The 16,188-nt window shown below is 42.1% G+C and overlaps 1 protein-coding gene across 4 annotated transcripts in view; it reads left to right on the top strand.

Annotated features, from left to right (window-relative positions):
• PITPNM3 (PITPNM family member 3) overlaps positions 1–16,188 on the top strand; it is a 272,469-nt gene that overhangs the window by 98,888 nt on the left and 157,393 nt on the right. The window lies entirely within an intron of this gene.

Below are 16,188 nucleotides of genomic sequence, written 5' to 3'. Positions count from 1 at the left end.
ATATCGTGCGTGTGTCACAGCGGTGGCTCTTGGTGTGGGCATAGTGATGCAGTCAGCTCATTGTGCAGGACCAGACTCTAGTACTCTTACTTGGGTCTGCACCTTGCTCTTCTGAAGTCAGCGAAATCATTCATGGAAAAAGATCTTAACTTTTTCAAGAGCAACCTATGGGCATTGGTCACCTAGGGTGTCCTTACACATGCTTCAGGGTGGCGGGGGGGGGCGCTTTAATTGGTGTTGCTTTCAGGAGCCACTTTAATTAAAGCGCCTACAGCATCTCATGTATTCAGCATCCTGTACTTCAAAACGACAGTGGGAGTGTTTCAACTAAAGCTCATTCGACAGACTTTAGTTAAGGCACCCCCTCCGCCATTCTGAAATATGAGGACACTGAATACGTGTGATGCCGAGGCTGCTGGAGCATGCTAATTAGCAAATGCTTTCTAATTAGAACGTGTTGGAGCAGATGTTGGGCACGTGTATTGGTGCCCTCTAGAGCTTATGTTTTCTAAAGCACCAAAGAGCTAGACTTTTAAAGGTGGGTTGCACTCAAGTTCCTATGAAATCATTGGCAATAAGACACCCAATATCATTTAAAAATCTTCACCTATGTGCCCAAAAGGTGAAGCTCGAAAAGTGAATTGCATCGAAAGGTGAAGCTCGTAAGTCATAGTTTTTTGAAATGTTACCCCAATCTCCTGCTGGCTTGTGTACCCAGGCCACTTTATGAAAATTTTACTGTAGGGTACCGTTTGATATTGGAATCTGGCTTTGAGATATTTTGATAAATTTGTTCAGGTGAGTGTAGACAAGTGATGAGCTGAATATCATTACATTTCGAGAGACAGTTTCTGTTTAAATTGAAAGGAATTTATTTGCCTTTGTTATATGGCTCCCTAAATATTTTTGAGTGATTGTATGTTTTGGGTTTTGTTTGCTGGCTTTTGAAAGGCTTTTGTTCCCTCTTTGTTTATGCAGCTGACTTTAACGATAGACTAGGCTCTCTTAAGGTGTAGGAAAAGTAAGCAATAGTTTTCTCTCACCTTATGTATTCCCAGTGCACGCTTGTGCAGGTACGTTGATGGCTAATATTCTTCATTAGGGAATTTTTTGTGTTTCATTTGCTGGTGATTAAGGGTGCAGACTGAAGTGCAGCTCCCAGCTGTAACTTGGAACAATTTTTGCAAAGCGTTCTGAGTTACAACCTTACCCCAGACCTAACAGAAGTTCACTGTTGGTTCCAGGGGAGAAGGGAGCCCACAGCCAGGTTCACATGGCAATGGCCAGGGCTCTTTGCCAGTGCTCCTGTTTTCAGCATGGGCTGGGTGGGGGGGAGGCGCAGCAGAGGGAGCTCATTATTGGGGCTCCCCAGCTGGCACTGGAGGGTGGGGTGGGTGAATTGGAGCCCCACCCCACCTCGGGGCAGGAGGGCCACAATATACCTGCCCCACCTTCCAAGCGGGGCTGAAAAACCCCTAAACTGAACTCCCTCTGCTCCCTTTCCTCTCCTCCCATTCTGAAAACAGCCATAGGCTGGGAGCTGAGCAGACACAAGTTACAAAAGCTGCTACATTTTGTAACATCTTTATCTGATACCCTCTTGCAATGAGGGGTCAGATTTTTTCACCCAATCAGCCATTTTTTAAGTTGTTTGCAGCCGTACACTTGTTTGGTCACAGCTATGAGATGCTCCTTGTGGCCAGCTCAGGCAAAAATTGTCACTCCTCTCTGTACCTTGATACATTGATCCAAGTGGTGTGTTTTTAATTATGAAATGGGTAGTGACAGATGGAAGAAGCCATCTACCCTTGGGAGTGGCATGAAGAGCCCCTTCTAGTTGCTTGGTAACTTGCTTCAGTTGGAGTTAAGGATTCAGTCAGGATTTGTAAGAGATGCTTGCTGAAGCATAAGCCTCTCATTTATCTCGTTTGTCTGGAGCCAAGAGAAATCTAATACAATATCATGAGCGAGATGCTTTTTATTTTTAATGCCCATGTTAAGGCTGGTCATCCTGGACTTCACTCCTAGTCCTGGATTTCCTTCAGAACTTGTGAGCTTTTAATATACTAATTTCTATATTATGGTGTTAGATCCTAGGATAGTCTTGCTCATTATTGCTAGTGCCCCATTTTTTAGCTTAGGAGACTGAAGCACAGAGAAATTATCTCCTCCAAAGTTGCACAGGAAGCCATTGCAAGAGTTGGGAAGTAAACCCAGGTTTCCAGCCCTGCACCGGACCCCCCCGACCCTCTTGCTGTCTTAATTGAGGAGCTATCTTTTTCTTTTTCCTTCTGTGACCAACATTGAGCTCTCATGGGCTCATCTCTTCTCCTAGCTCCAGTTCTGTCTTGCTTGGTCCTCACCTTGTTTGCTTTAAGGAGGGACTTGGAGGACAACTGGTCTTGCTGGACCATCATTTGCAAACAGTTTCATTTATAAAATTTGGCTATGTCTAAATAAAACTTCACAACATGATAGCTTGCTACCATGAGTGGGGACATAAGACTTTGCTTTCAACAATGCACAGGAGCTGAGCAGCTCTCATTGCAACCGAAGTCAGTAGGAGCAGAGGGTCTGAAAGCACATCTGAAAATCTGAACTAATATCGCAGCAGCTCACATCAGACTCTGGTTTTCATTCTCTCTACAGTGCGAAAGGAAATGGAGCAACAGCTGTAACATGCCCAGCCTGCTAGGAATTGTCCTTGATTGGACACCTGCTATATTCATCTGATTCAAACTAGGCTAGACGTCTCATTGCATCTTTTTTCCCCCCTCTCTTGAACTCTCCCATGTTATACTGTATGGTTCAATTCTATTGATTAGCTGCCCATTGATTTTCCTACTGTGGAATTATCTGCCAAATGCTTATAGATCTTATCACTATGTTTGGCTCCAGTTAATTATACAGTGCTTTTGTTAGAGACTGAATTGCACTACTGATTAGGGAATTTTAGAGCTCCTTTTTGCAGTTAGTAACTACAAAATACAAATAATAAAAGCAAAGCACAGGCAAGGTATATTTCGGAAGCTATATTATTTTCTGAGGAACTGTTATTTTCTTAAATTAGCTGCAGTCGCAAGACATTTCAGTCTTCATTACAGTCAAAGCTTGCTGCTTTTTTTTTTTTAAATCAGATACGATTTTAAACCAAATAATTTCACCATTAATAGAGGTTACGTTCTGATATCTGTGCTCACATAGAATAGATCTATTACTTATCCCCTGAGAGAAGGCTCATTGAAGTTGGTGGAGCTTTGTGAGTTACCTAATCCCACTTAAACCCTTTTTGAAAGTTGGCTGGATTTATTACTTTTTCAGAGACTATTTGGGAAACTTGTTTTCAAAGATTAGGGTTTTTTTTTTGTTTTTTTGTTTTTTTGTTTAAAATTTGGGAGGCTGCGACAGGAGCTGGATGGTTTAAAGGCAGCATGGTTTTTCATCTCCCTTTTCAGTCTAGCCCTGGGGTGGAACCTCTTGGTATTGCAGAACCAGACAATATTTTGCAAGAAATGAGTACACGCTCCTGTTCAGGGTGTCTGTAATGTGAAGCACCACCCTAAGTGGCACCTTGTCCGAGTGCTCGGAAGAGAGGCCACAATTGAATGAAATAGTCCCATTTTGCAATCCACTGGAGAAAGGCCTGATCCAGTACTATGGATATCAACTGGATTTTTTCCATTGAAGTCAGTAGATGCTAGATTATTCCTTCAGGTTGTGATTTTTTTTTTTTTTTTTTTTTCCAGAGGACCTGAAGAGAAATAGATGCCCAAAGTCCATTAGCTTGGGCAGGTCTCTTTTACAGACCTCCCAAAATCCCAGCCCAAACATGCAGTGTCTTCCTCTAATACGATTCCCTGGAAAAAGGGGCCCCGATTGCTGCTATTTAACAGAACTACTTTTCTAGCCTTGGTAGTCGTGGTACATGCTTTGGTACTGAAGGTTTTGAATTTGGTCCCACTTCACTCCTTTTGCTGGTAGCAAGAGTGAACATTCACTTTTTTTTTTTTTTTCTTCAGCTGTTTCCTTCGACAGAAGGGACTCATCAATAGATGGGATGCTGGGGGAGGTTTGCACTGCTATTTTCTCTGTTACACTATTTTGTGGGTAAATCAAAGCTATCTTTTTTTAATGCTGCCAATCCAACATCTTTTCATCAAATGTAACATTACATCAAGTTTAAAAAAAATGCAGGACCAGTTCCATAGTCATTAATAGAGCAGACGACTCCCACTGGCTGGCAGAATCACTAAATCTAATCCCTGGCTCTGAATGATGTGTTCATTGCAGCTGAGAAGTAAGCGTTGCAGTTTTAATCAGCTTCCAAGACGAGCGTTTCTGCCAGTTGCCTTTGCAGAGAGCAGCACATTTGGTTCTTTTTAATGGTTTAATAGATTGACTAATAAAGTGCGCAATTAAGAGCTGTTTCCATAAATGAAGATGTATGAAAGATCCTGCACGCTCTGAGCAGAATTTAAAGACACACTGGGCACTACTTCTTAAGAAGCAGTATTGCCACAACTCCTCTGCAAGATGTGCGAGGTTATTAGCACCCTTACAAATGGCAAGTGTATAAACTAATTCGATTGTTGGTTCTCCGTAAATGCAACTGAGAGCACTCGACCAATACAGTCTTCCCATCAATGCTCCGAATACTTCTTCAGGGGGAAATCTGAGAACACTATAACGATGACTTAATACATTTAAATGGAGAGTAACACAAACAGCAATCAAGCTGAATTAAAAACTTGTAGAGCTGCATAAATTATCTGGATGGAGTGGTTTCCTAGTGGTAGAATCCAAGTGTCATTGTAAATATCCCATGGTCAGACTCAGACCTGGTACTGAGCAGATGCAGCATCAGTGAGCTTGCATCTGCCTAAGTCATCAGAAAAAAATTTGGCTTCTTGAGGTTTTGACTCTTTTTTTTTTTTTTTTGAGTCCTCCTACCCTAGTACTTCTGCTCTAGATCCTGTGCACACTTATGCAGTGGTATAAGCAAGTGCTGGAGTAGAGTTGGATGAAGTTTGGGCTGCTTTTAATTTTGTAGAAGAAAAGTTTAAAAAAAAATCTTTGATTGTTTATTTTTAAAGGTTGTCGGAGATTTTTATAGCCCATGCAATCACTGTATCTAAAGGAAAACAACACTCTTCTGCTTTAATTAGCCAGCTGAGCACGTCATCTTTATAATGATGATATGCTGCCATCTAGATTGACTAATTACAATGTGGTCAGTTTAAGACTGTCTCCCCATTTCAGTGATGAGTGAAGTCCTAGCCAGAATCGCATTGGTTTGGAATGGATTTTACCCAGATGGTTGAAGAACCCTACTGTGATAGACCCCTAGCAATGGCTCTGGAATATACTGTATGGTGAGAAACTGTGTCGTAGTTGTTTAGAAGCAATGTGCTGCAATTGGATAGGGACCTTGCAAGGGAGTCTTGTTCTAATTCTCACTTCTGCCACTGGCTTGCTGTGTGACACTGGGCATGTCACTACACATCCCTCAGCCTTTGGCTTCCCCTTTCCCCCTTTGTTTAGACTGGAGATTATTCAGGAAAAAAGACTGTGTCTTATTAGGTACTAGTGGAATCCCGAATGCAATGGAGTTTATGAACAGGAGGATCGTAGATAGCTTCATAACTTCAAGTCAAACATTAAATTGTCTTTCATCTGCCCCCTCCATCCTTCCTGAAAAACAGGACATTAATTAAATTGGGCTAATAATTGCCGAACTTTAAAAAAAAAAAAAAAAAAAGGGGGGGGGGGGGGCAGGGGAGGTAGGGAGAAGAAACCTTTCCTTTTAGAACAGTTGGCCTTTCCCTTCTCTCTGGAAACATCTGTTCTTGAAAAGACCATATTAAACAGACTTTCATATAAGTACAAGAATGCCATAAGTGCAATTTTTTAGTAAGATAATATATTCATGGGATGTTTGAAGCTGCTTTTTGGTTTCCGAAGTTCAAATGGGTGTAATTCTCTGAAACCGCTGCAGTCGAATGCGAGTTTTTTAAAAAAAAAAAAGATACAAATTAAATAATCTAGAACTCATGTGTTTATACATTTGGATGGCTTAAAATAGCCGCTGTGCTAGTGGCAGTAGTTTTTGATAAATCGGTGGAGCCAGGATACCACACAGCTGCTTGGATCCAATAATTTCCTATGAGGTTTTGTTAATAAACTTGGGGTTTTCGATATTACTTTTATCACTGCCTCAGGAATTTGGATACCCAGCACCCATTAAAAGTAACCTAGGGATTGTCACTAGAAATCATTGAGCTTCCTTTTATTATGACACCCACGTGACACTATAACCAGATGTTCCTTATGCCTAGGATAGATAACTCAGGCAAAGTAGATTTTAGGAGTGCTTTTATGGTTTTAGGGGAGAAAATAAATGACATTATTGTTCATTTATAGTGTTATTATCCAGCTGGGCTTTGTGGGAGGCTTTGGAAAAATGTTCCCTTAAGTCTGAGCACAGTGTAGTCACCCGGCTTTTCATTGAGCTCTATCTGGGAAGAGGCAAAACTGCAGTAAATATTTACTTCCTGGAGCCAGCATGGAGGTTCAGAACATGAAAATTCATCAATTGTGTCGGGAAGGTAAGAATTTGTTTGCCTGTCAACTTAAACCTAGATTTTTCTTTTTTTTTTTTTTTTAACTAGTCTGAGTCTCTTGTTCCTTCTGCTTTGTGTGCGAAGGTCTCCTATGGGCAAAATCATTGCGTAGCTTGCCTAGTGAAAGTGTCAAGTGCAACTTCAGAAGTACAAATGCATAGGTGGCTTGTGCCTTAGGCCATAATTTGATCTCAAAGTGACGGAAAGGGGAGTACAAAATTTCCCGCAGGTGAGCCAGGGTCTGCCCGAACCCTGTAGAAACTGAATTTCATACCTGGCTTTTTTCCAACTACGCAGTTGCTCTAATAAGAGATCACATCTGCTCAATGAACCTTGCCTGCCTATGTCCTTAGACCAACACGGCTACAACCAAAAACTCAGCAGCACATCTGGCTTGATGCCTGTAATCAGGGTTGAAGCTGAAATTTGGTTTCACTAACCCCTTCAGGGGCTGATGATTTCAGGCAGCGTTGAGTTAATATTGTACATAAGCTTCCCAGTTTTGGGCCAGTATCCTGTCCTACAGGCATTGTAGAAACACGAAGCAAAAATATGGTCCTTGCCTCTTCACAATCCAAGTGTGTTTTCCCCAGTTCCCAGGACATTCACAGACTTAGGGCTTTTACCTCTAGTGCTGGCTGTACTTTTTTTGGCCTCTCAGGTCTTTACAGAGTACGTTGCATCCTAGGAGAGTAATGAGTGGGGCTGAAAGTAAGAAGCTATGCTGCTTTGCAGCAATGAGCACACATGCATCTTTTCATGGTCAGGACCCAGCACAGGAGTTTAATACCTCATATTATTCCCTACTCTTTTAGGCTGCTCCAGTATTTGGTTATTCTGGAAAAAATAGCTTAAAGATTTGCATGTAGCAAAACTTGCACCTCTAGCGCTGAATGTTGCAGTAAGTGCAAGTCATGGTTTCCAAGCTGTAGAGGCCCATGTGTGTAGTCTGGAGCTCATGTCTTCTCTTCCCAGTGTGTTGGCAAAGGTGGTAGTAGTTGGCCTGAGGAACTGTGTCTATTAGGAACCAGATTCATAATTTTTGAATGCCTGGGGTAGGCAGTATGGACAAGTCTCACAGGCTATCTGAATGAGGATTTGCAGGTTATTTTAATTTTTATAAGACATACCTGTTAGTTCTGTCCAAGCTGTGGACAAGTTGCTTTTCCACCTACAAATAGTAGAAATGGAGGAAGCAGTGGAATGAATACACTGCACAAAATACTGGAGGAGAAATTACAATCTTCCCCCTCCCCCCCCCAAAAAAAAAAAAAAAAAAAAACAACAAACCCCAACAAAACAAACAACCCAATGTTCCTACAATCTTTATTTTTGGAGTTACTGAAGATACCACTAGTTACAGAGGGCCATCATCTTTACAAAGTTTCTTCATCAGACACTGGATCCTTCATGAACCATAGCTGCTCTCTGACTTTGAAATTCTCTTCAGATTTGCTGATGGTAAGAAATATTAAAGGCACTGCAAAGGGTGTAGTCGAGGCCTCCTTTGGGATACTCTGTGCAATTCTGATCTCTCCTGCACAGGAAATATGAATTTACAACTGGAAGTGGGGATAGGCAGAAGAATGGAGAGCCTTTCTTAAAAGAGGCCTGAAAAAGCCTGACTTGTTCGGCCTAGTAGAACAAAGCGCCATGATAGCTATGAATACACCGGAGGTGAACCCCAGCAGCAAGATAAGTTGAAGGATAATATGAGCTTGAGAACAAGTAGGTATGTGCTGACACTGGCCTTGTACAGACATTCAGATGTTTTTTTTGGGAGAGTTGCTGCTCTGCCAGGAGAAATGACAAGTGTACAGATATTGAGACTTTTTCTCCCAGGGTAAAAATGGCCGTTCCAGAAAAAAACAACCAACTTGGGAACAACTTTCCTGGGAGTGATTTAACCCTGGATTTTCCTGGGACAGTGAATGTCTGTACACGTTATGGCTTCTCTCAGAAGAGACCATAGTCCTCCAGCTTCTCCCCCCCAGCCCTGGGGATGCTGTGTTTGCTCATTGGACACTACTGCTCCAGAACGCTCCCCCTTCTCAATCCCCACATTGTGCTATAGGGAAATGCAGGCTGATCATGGACAGTCTGGGTCAGCTAATCAGGGCTGCCTTACGCACTACTGCAATCTGCTGCCAGGCAGACTAAGGAAGCCTGCAGGGATGCCAAGAAGTGTGCACAAGCTCCCACCCCATCACCCCTCACTTCCACCTGCATAGTGTCAGCACTGCAAACTCCCCACTCTTCAGCGCCTTGGCATTTAGATGCCTGTACACATGACTCCGGGTAAGTTTCTGTACCCGGAAGGCAAACCTAGATGAATTTTGGAGGTTATTTGAATGTGTGCATGCAGCCATTGGCCTTGTGCAGACATTTAGCTTCTCTTGGGATCGTTGGTTCTCTCCCAGGAGAAACCATAAGTATACAGAAGTTCAGGCTTTTTCTTCCAGAGTAAAAATGGCAACTCCAGGAGAAAAATAACCTGAAAACAATCAGGGTTAAATCACTCCCTGGTGAATTTCTCCTGGTTCAGGTTGGAGATTAAAAGAGAGTTTTCAATCATCGGAGGAGTGAGACCTAGAGCAATTGGGAGAGTGAGGGCCAAATGGATAACTAGTTTTAAGAGGGACCTTGAGCTGCTTATAGAAAAAAGACAGCAGGGGACTGGAGTTAGTGACCCAGATGTTTGTTCCAGTATGTGTTCCTAGAGGCTGAAGATGAGTGATAAGTGGCAGAGAGTGACTGGAATTACTAGAGGTTGTGTGCGACTCCCAAGTTTGTTTTTGATAGTTTAATTATCATACAGTCGAAAATGAGCTAGTTTGAGCTGTCTGCATAGCGTGGTCCCTCTTTTCAGCCAATACCTTTCAAATGCCAAGTGAATATGGTAGTCTAATGTAATATATTTGCTGCAGGGAGATTTGAAGAATTAGGCAGCAACCAGAATTTATTGTTGCAAATCCTGAAACTCATTCCTACAGCCATGTTTACAATACTAGAAGTATATTTACTGGAGGGATAGTTGACAGGCTCAGCACCCCAGCAGTCATCAATATTGACACGTCCTACAACAGCGAGTCCTGTTTCACGGCTCTTAGACTAGGCACAATGCAGCAATTCAGAAGCAACTATCACTCCCATTATCCTTCTTGCCCAATGTCACTGCTTTTGCAGTGTTAGACAGTGTTCCTGGCTGCAGCTTGATCAGTTTTGATGCATACAGAGTCTCAGCACTTGAGTAATTTAGACTTGCCTTTTACAGTCCATTGATTTTCACTCTTCAAATTTGCATTCAGAACTACCTCTTTGTCACTTCATAGCAAAAATTAAGGAAGTCGAAGCTGGGAGATTACCTGGCAGCTCTCTTCCAACTAGGTCAAGAGTATGAAAGAGTGCACTTCCTAGAGAGGTGGTGGAATCTCCACCCTTGGAAGCTTTTAAGAGTAGTTTAGACAAACACTTAGCTGTGTTGGTTTAGATGGGGATTAGCCTACAAGAACCTTGAAAAGGGGGTTGGGCTGGACTGGAGGACCTCCCGAGGTCTTTCAGTTCTACAATTCTGTTGTTGTAAGGCAATTTCTGGAGTTTTAAAACAAGACTGGAGAATTAGGCTATATAAGAGCACACTCCTTGAGATGGTTACGTGGCCTGATAGTCAGATTTCACTGCCAAAAAAGCTTTCTGCGGTAATCTGCTTGCTGTTCCCTTTGCTCTTATCTCTGGTTACATCTCCATGCATTGTGCTTAAATAAATAATTCCTCTCTAGGCTTGCCACCTACATCCTTCCCAGCAAAAAAATAGCAGCAGAGACCTACAATGAGCCTGTGAATAGCTATTTTTTCAAAGGGTGCTATGCAGGATTTACTGCTGATGGAACTTTAGTCACAGTTGTCAGAGTAGGTGACCTGTGTGTGATGTGATGACCACATTTCCTTTTTTCTTTGAAAATGGTTTGTTCACTCGGGCTACAAACAGAAATTACACACACACCGGTGTAAGTGATTGGAAGCTGGTTCCAATTTTTAAGTACCAAAACAGAAGTGCACGTAAACTGCTTTCAAAGTGGCCAAAACCGGTTTAAGACTTAACTGCTTTAGGTTAAATCAGTTTATTGAACTTCTGTCCCAGATCCCCTCCAGATTCAAGTTAACTCACAGTTCCCCAGCATCCCAAGATGCTTTGCACCTCCCCAGGAAACCCCTGCCTTGCAGGGTGGGCAGGCTAGCCTTGGCCCAAGCTGTCTGCTCCAGGTGAGCAGGGACTCATACTCTAGTGCCTCCCGGCTTCTGGCCTGCGTCACTGCAGGTACGTGGCTGCATTTCTGGAATCAATAGTAAATGTCTGTTCACTTGCTTATCGGTTTAATCTACGCAGCTCAGATTAACCTGTGAAGATTGAATTGATTCAGCATCAGGCTTTTTGACTGCCTGTACTTAGCATTAGGGTCTGACTATGAGTGTTTAGGCAAATGAACAAACTTTCCTTTGGCTTCAGTGTGAGCACTGTTTGGGTCCTTTCGCTTTGTAATTCCCAACAAGTCACTCGGCAATCAGTGCAAGACTCTACTGTAAAAAAAAAAAAAAAAAAAAAAAAAAAAAAAAAAATGGGCCAGAGTCGCTGTTGGGGCAAGTGGAGAAGCTGAGCTGACTTCTGGAGAGCTTTGCTTGCTTAGGCATATTTAATCAGTTCTTCTCTAGGTACTCCCCCAAAAAAACAAATATTTTGTTGGGCAGCTATTTAAATCAGGTGGGCACTGGCGAGCAAATCTAAGTTAAATGTGCATTTAAGAGCTGGAAAGTGTTAACAGTGAGATTTAATGCATTATTCTCTCTCTCTCTATCTTTCCTCCCCTCCCCCTTTCTCTCACGCGCAAATTAGTGTAGGTCTCCATAAATATCTGGAGTTGGATAAAGGAGCACAGAGCTCCATGGGGTGATAATAAGCGCTTGCCACTGCACAGAGAGATTAGCAGTGGTGCTGTGATTCAGGATCTAAATGCGGCCAGCAGGGAATGGCACTCTTCACTCTTGATTTTTTTGGAAACCACCCTTCCACCCCAAATAACAGTCGTCTGTTGCTGAGTGAGAGAAGCACGAACTATCTCTTCACCAGCCAATGCTGAAATCCTCAGGGTAACCCTGGGCAACTGGGCTGTGAGCAGCACCCTGATAGAGCTCTGCTTTGCCAACCAAATCCAGCATAGCAAACGGCAAAGCCTTAGCGGTAGTGATGCTCCTGATGCGCTGCTCAGCTGGGCGGCTCCCTCTGCAGGTTGCCCTGTAGCCCTACAAACATCCAGACCTTCATTGTGGATGTAGAGTCGATGAAGCGTGGAAACATAGGGATGACTTCAGACCAGGGAGCCATCTCATTCATGGGACAGCTGTACTTAATGGTATTCTCAGACTAGATCAGGTCTTGGGTTCCTTCTTTGGCCTTTGCCATGCAGCTTTTATCCACCTGTCTCTTCTCTGGGAACCCTCCATAACCAGGCCATCTCCCTACCTGCACCCTCTAATTCAGTGGTTGACTTGAGGCACCCTGAACAGACTTGAGACACCCCTTAGAAAATGCCAGCTCTTAGTTTTCGCTCGTTTTTTTTGGACTGCAGCAAAAATAATAGAGCAATTCTTCTGTGGCAAAGAATTTGTGAAGACCACAACAGACCTTAATGTTTTTAACACTGTGGACTCTTATTCCTGTCTTTGGGCTTACCTTGTGAATCAGCCTGTACACACAGAAGTCTTGCTCAGTTGCAGAAGAGACGTTATTAATGGCCAGAGTGTACAGGAGAGCAGAGCAAATAGAAAATCTCTACCAATGACACAACACTCTTGAAAGGATGTCCAGGCACCCCCAAGGTGCCCACAGCACCCGAGCTGAGAAACACTGCTCTAATGGACGGTTGATTTTTTTTTCTCACCTCTCTCTCCTCCAGCAATAGTGATGTTTAAGGAATTAAAGCCAGTCACCAAAGCCATTCATTCTTTTAATGGTGAATTAATATTCTTTCACTGGAAGCAGCAGGTGCCCCGTTCCTCAAGTGCCCAGCACAGCAGTCTCTTCTGCTTAGGACTGGCTGATCACAGCAGGGCAAGAGGGAGAGGCAGCTGTATTGTGTTGAGCCGAACGGCCTTGCAAGGTTCTCGGTTTACTGTTTATTCTCGCAAATGCAAAACGTGTTTGAACTTTGAGACCGCTCTCTTGCTGTCTCTGAATGCCTCCATTATCGCTACATGTTGTAGTTAATTGGTAGAGATTTTCTATTTGCTCTGCTGTTCTGTACACTCTTGCTACTGATAATGTTTCTTCTGCAACTGAGCAAGACTTGTGCATATCCAGGCTGCGTTAAAGAATGGCTTGAAAGAAGAAAAAAAATGACTGCCGGTTGAGTTAAATTTATCAAAAAGCAAGCTTTTAAAGATTTTGCAGTCCTTTGCTGATGGAAGGCATTGTACGAAGGCAATCTTTAAACCACTGCCCTCCTTGTTCTTTTCAAATTCATCTTTTGGCTTATTTGTTCTGACAATTAGCTGCGCTCAGATAGGAAAAATGTTTCCCTTTTGAGCAAGGGGTTACTGGTGTGCTTTTTTTTTTTTTATGGATGTTGCGCTCCCTCCCTTCTGGCTAGTGGGTATAATTTTAATTGCCTGCTGCAGTATCACAGAATAACCCCCTCGACTCACCCTTTAATTTTAAAGCACGTTCATTGGAAGCTATATTTTTGTTAGCTTCATGCAAGTGAACCTTGGTAGTAAATTGTTCTTTGGCTCATGGCAGCTTCTGTGTTCCAACATGGAAACCAGAGGTCACAGCTAAAATAACAGGGCAGATTTCAGCTCTCAGCTGGAGTTATAGGTGCTTGGCACTCCTGAAATTAAATCAGTGTAATTATGTCAAAAATACTTCCAAGCTAAGGTTGCAAAGCTGGACACTAATATTAGAAAATACTAGCCTCTCAGTCATCTGTGCAGCCTTAATTCAGCTCCTTTGTGCACATGCTTTATGATTTTAATGGCATAAATGTGCACCATTTTTTTTTTTTCTTCCCTTATAACTGGTGCAGGAAGCTGTGCAATGTATAATACTGGGCTAAGGCTATGCTTTGCATTGCGATTTTCAGGTGCAATTGCAAAATATGTAAGCACGACTGAATTTTCTGTCATCTCTCGTTCCATTTTCTTATGTAACAAATGCACACACGCAAGGATTGATATCAATGGAAACCCCATCTTTGGTTTCAGTGGGCTTTGGGAGGAGGTCCAGACTTGCACTGGATTTACAGAGTGTGTTTTGTGCTACAACCCATTTGGCTTGCCCTCAGCGTTTCCATGTGAAAATAAAAACATAGCTTTTATAATGTTTAAAAACTTAGAGAGACCTCCATGGTGACTATTACAAAGAGACAGAGATGACTTGAGAGCTGGGTTTGGACAATATTAGATCTTGTTGAAGAATGAGGATGGTGACCTGGATCATGGGGAAAAAAAAACACATGTGATCTTTGTCATGTTTGCTCTGGGAATGGCTTTGTTATGATGTGGCCATTTGTAAGATGTATGTAGAAATGGGATGGTGTTTTAGGATGATGACAAACGATTTCTGCATGTGTATGTTAATTTGGGCCGGCTGCTCCACCTCACAGTTCTTCTGCGCTCTGGTGGTGATGGGTCAGTTTTTGTGATAATTTCCATCAGAAGATGTATTTCTCCTCCTCAAATTGATACCCTCAGGGGTATAAGTTGATTATGCCTTGAAGTGGTAATTGGAGACTCTTTTTTTTTTTTTTTTTGTCCTGCTCCTTCTCAAAAGTGTTTAGCTCGAAAGCAATGAAACTGTTTACCCAAATTGCTTGGGAGAAAAAGTAATGAAACTTGACCTCAGTATGACATGCAGAAGAAAAGCTGTCTGGTTTTGTGCTGTTCTCTCAAAGGACTCGTGTGACAGAAGGTGCATCGACCTCCACTGGTGCAAATAGCAGATGATAATTAATAGCTCATTTGGAAAGCATTCAGTTTTACACCCTGCTCTGATTAGTACATTGTTTACTTGAGGGATATGGAAGAATCTGCTCGCATTCAGGATTTTACTGCAGATTGAATGTCTTCATTTAATAACACTGCACCAGCCTAGACCATTCATAGGACTGGTAATTCAGCATAGAGAATTTAACTTCTTGGCCATCCAGGTATGGAAAAGCATTATTGTCTGAAGCTATTTGGGGACCTGTAAGAAATGAGTTGAGAAAGTTACACATCAACAAATACCCCTTTAGCAAACTCCTCTTTTTTGGCCCTTCTTGGGAGTCTCAAGTGAGAGGTCAAGGGCCTGATGGACCATGGAGTCTAAAATAAACTCTCTTGGGTTTAGAAGTGACCCTGTGAAGTCAGCATGGCCATTGCTACGGTAAATAGTAAAGCTTGCCTTGCTGCTGCCTGTATTGCTTTTTTGGGGTGCAATTGTATTTTGGGGATCAGTGTAGTAAAGCAATATGGTCCTTCAGTTTTGTTTTGCTCTCCAGCTCTGTGTTAAAAACAGGCCATATGCTTCTTCTGGTCACATTAGTAAAACATAATAGTGTGACTGGCGGGAGGTCTATAGATGTTTAAAAGAAAGGTGGGAGGTGCAAGGAAGGTGCAACACTTTCATGTCCCGGAAAACATGATTTGTATTTTATTACAGCATCTAACAGTGAAAGGGACAGTGACCAAAAAAGGAGATTCCTCTAATACTTATGGCTATTTTTATATGGTAGACTAATGCATCCTTTCATTTGACACAATAAACAAATTGTGACTACATTAGAAAGAGTACAGGAAGTTAATTATTACATATTTTAATGCATGTTTATTTGAAGAGTTAAAGAAAATGTGTGAGACTAATCGTTTTTGGTTTCTCTGAATTTTTTTTTAATGATGTTTCCTTTCTCTGCTCAAATACTGTGGTATTCGTCTATTTTTTTATTTATTTATTTTTTCTGGATAAACGTCATTCTTGTACAGTTGTCTTGTTATATAAATTTTGTGTGTTCTTTGGATTAAGAGCTACAAGAGCATCAAAGTAAAATTTAAGATTTTACTTGGGAGAGTGATTTGGCCCAGGTTTTCAGAAGCGTCCACTTATTTTGAGAGGCGAACTTTAGATGGTGAAGGCCTCATTTTCAGTTATCCAAAATACGTGGGCATTTCTAAAAGTTTGTTCTTTGGTCACTCTTGTGCTGCGGGTTGATATGTTCTGGAATTTTGTACGTCATTTCAAGGTCTTTGGGCATGCGGGATTATTTAAAGCTCAAGTATTGAGATTATACCAATGATACTCTGATCTCTGATGCTTGGATTTTACTGGAGAATCTGAGAGTTTGAATTCAGTGGAAGTTGAGTGTCTGCCTCCTTTTGAAGCTTTAAATTTTCCAGCATGAAAGAGTAACTCCTCTCCCACTAAACACAAACTAAGAGGATAATGGGTAAGGGAGACTTCCAGTACGTAAGTGCCACAAAGGTGGTGAAACTAGGGCATGGGGTGGGGAATGGCCATAGGACTTTCCTAGTGATGAAA

Source organism: Alligator sinensis, unplaced genomic scaffold, assembly GCF_000455745.1.
Source record: "Alligator sinensis unplaced genomic scaffold, ASM45574v1 scaffold714_1, whole genome shotgun sequence".
Taxonomy (NCBI): domain Eukaryota; kingdom Metazoa; phylum Chordata; order Crocodylia; family Alligatoridae; genus Alligator; species Alligator sinensis.
This window is presented reverse-complemented; position numbering and strand designations above follow the sequence as displayed.